Consider the following 3,288-nt stretch of genomic DNA (forward strand, 5'->3'; position numbering starts at 1 on the left):
CATGCCCCAAGAAACTTCGGACTGCTTTAATATTTAATGGTGGTGGCAGCTTCTCTATCACTTATGTCTTTGCTCAATCAACTTCTATTCCATCCTTTGAAATCCTATGGCCGAGCACTATTCCCTCATGGACCATGAAGTGACATTTCTCCCAATTGAGCACCAAGTTCGTCTCCTTACATTGTTGCAAAACAAGAGAAAGATTAGTTAGACAACTATCAAAAGACGAACCAAAAACCGAGAAGTCATCCATGAAGACTTCTATAAACCGTTCCACCATGTCTCCAAAGATTGACATCATGCATCTCTGAAACGTTGCTGGTACATTGCATAACCCAAAAGGCATCCTTCGGTAAGCAAAGGTGCCATAGGGACAAGTGAAAGTCATCTTCTCTTGATCCTTATGAGCGATGGCAATCTGGTTGTATCCTGAATACCCATCCAAGAAACAGTAATAGGCATGTCCTGCCAACCTTTCCAACATCTGATCAATGAAAGGTAGTGGAAAATGATCCTTCCTCATTGCCTCATTGTAATCAATGCACACTCTCTAGCCTGTCACCGTCCTAGTTGGTATCAATTCGTTACTCTCATTCCTTACTACCGTGGTACCTCCCTTCTTCGGAACCACTTGTACTAGGCTTACCCATAAACTGTCGAAAATAGGATAAATAATCCCCGCATCTAGGAGTTTCACCACCTCTTTTCTCACCACTTCCTTCATCGAAGGATTCAATCTCCGCTGTGGTTGCACCCTAGGCTTAATATCATCCTCCATGAGTATCTTATGCATGCAAAATGATGGCGAGATGCCTCTAATGTCTGAAATAGTCCATCCAATTGCTAGTCTATGTTCCCTCAACACCCTAATCAACCGCTCTTCCTCCAATTTACTCAAACCTAAACTAATGATCACCGAGAAAGTTTGAGTCCCCAAGATATACATATTTGAGGTGGGAAGGTAAAGGTTTCAACTCAAGCTTTGGAGGTTCTTCATTTTTTTTCCTTTTCCTTCTCTTTTTCAAAATCAGACTCCTCAAATTCTAGATCTTGACTCTCATCAATCGGTTGAAGTGCTTTTAACAACCTAGCACATTCATTACTTGCTAACTCATCTATCTCTACTATTTTTTATTTGGCTATACATACTTCTAGAGGTAATTGTGGGGTGTTTTCTTCAATAGATTCTACAACCAATTTATCCACCACATCGACACTAAAGCATGAATCCAATTCAGATGGAAACTTCATCACCTCAAAGACATTGAAAGTTACTGTTTCATCTTGAACTCTCAACAGTAACTTTCCTTCTTGCATATCTATAAGTGCTCTCCCCATGGCCAAGAATGGTCGGCCTAAAATAAGAGGAATTTCCTTATCCTCTTCCATATCTAGAACAACAAAATCTGCCGAAAAAATTATCTGATCCACCTTCACCAACACATCTTCCACTATCCCCCTCGGATGTTTTATGGACCTATCTGCGAGTTGCAACGACATGGTCGTTAGCTTCACTTCACCAATTCCCAATCTCCTGAAAACAGAAAAGGGCATTAAATTAATACTTGCACCTAAATCACATAAAAACACGATCAAAAGTAATATCTCCTATAATGCAAGGAATAGTAAAACTCCCTGGATCTTTGAGCTTTGGGGGTAACTTCTTCTGGAGAATGGCGCTGCACTCTTCCGTAAGCATCACCGTTTCCTCATCTTCTAGCTTCATTTTGTTCGATAGGATTTCCTTAAGGAACTTCGCGTAGCTCAGCATCTGCTGCAATGCATCTGCAAAAGGAATGTTAATATGCAATTTTTAAAATATTTCAATAAATTTTGAAAACTGCTTATCCTGATTCTTTTTCTTCAGTCTATGAGGAAAAGGCACGGTTGGAGTGTGATGTACCAACTCTGGTGGTATCTCGGGGAATGGCAATTTCTCTTTCTTCTTTTTCCTTTCTTCCTTCTTCTTATTCTTTTCCTCCAAACCGCTTGGTTGCTCATCAACTATGATCTCTTCATCAACTTCATCATCCGACTCTTCCCTTCTTATTGGTGACTTTTCTTCTTTCCTTGCTTGTCCCACTTCTTCCAAAACTGTCCCACCCCTCAAAATTATTACATTTGCTTGCTCACGTGGGTTGGTTACTGTGTTGCTTGGTAAAGAACCATGCGGTCTCTCATTTAGCTTCTCGGCCAATTGGCCCATCTGTACCTCAAGATTCCGAATGGACGCTCCTTGATTTCTGAAATTTGTACTCATCTCATTCATAAGACCATATCCTCATCTCATTCATAAAACCTATGGTCTCCTACATGAATTTCCCAAACATGTCCTCCAACTTTGACACTCTTGGATCTCCCGGTTGATTACTCACCCCTGGTTGGTTGTTTGGCAATGTCTTTGGTTCCATTGATTAGTTTGCTAATTCTGATTGCCCCAAGCCAGATTTGGATGATTTCTCCACCCTGGATTTTATGTGTTGGAGTACGGGTTGTTTGGTTGCCTCTGATTTCCTGCCAAGTAGTTCACTTGCTTTTATTATGAAGATGACGAAGCAAATGTGTTCCCCACTTGACACTCGCTGCTCACATGGTTTCCTGCACAAAAATCACAAGTTAGTTGAGGTGCTTGAATAGAGTTTACCTGCATACTTCCCAACTGTTTCTGAAGTGTCGTGAGTTGGGCTGAGATGGCTGTGAAGGCATTAACTTCATAAAGACCCGTAGATTTTCTTGATATTGCTTTCTCATTTGGTCTTTGATAGTTATTGCTTGCCAAAACCTCAAGCAACTCATAAGCCTCCTCTGGTGTCTTATTCTGCAAGGCTCTTCCTGATGCTGCATCCACCATGGTTTGCACGTTACCCATCAGTCCATTGTAGAATGTTTGGACTTGAAGCCAAACTGGCAACCCATGGTGTGGACATTTCCTCATCAATTCCTTGTACCTTTCCCAAGCCTCACATAATGACTCAGATTCATCTTGTAGAAATGATGTGATATCATTTCTCAGTTTTGCTGATTTTGCTGGAGGAAAGAACTTGGTCAGGAATTTCTGTGCTAGATCATTCCATGTTGTGATAGTTCTCGATGGTAGTGCCATTAACCACCCCTTAGCTTTATCCCCCAATGACAATGGGAATAACCTCAACCTAATGGCGTCATCTGACACTCCGTTCGACTTGAAGGTGTCACAAATTTCCAAGAAGTTTGCAATATGCTGATTCGGATCTTCCTTCAAATCACCATTGAACCTTACTGACTGCTAAATAATCTGGATAATTGCTG

At 41.1% G+C, this 3,288-nt stretch overlaps 1 non-coding gene across 1 annotated transcript; it reads left to right on the plus strand.

The window, feature by feature from the left end:
• The first annotated feature begins 2,909 nt into the window (after window positions 1-2,909).
• Window positions 2,910-3,016, plus strand: LOC116109616. The gene has a single exon (XR_004124782.1). It is a non-coding gene; the product is annotated as a small nucleolar RNA R71 (small nucleolar RNA).
• Window positions 3,017-3,288: the final 272 nt, after the last annotated feature.

This window comes from Pistacia vera, unplaced genomic scaffold (genome assembly GCF_008641045.1).
Source record: "Pistacia vera cultivar Batoury unplaced genomic scaffold, PisVer_v2 Contig584, whole genome shotgun sequence".
NCBI lineage: Eukaryota > Viridiplantae > Streptophyta > Magnoliopsida > Sapindales > Anacardiaceae > Pistacia > Pistacia vera.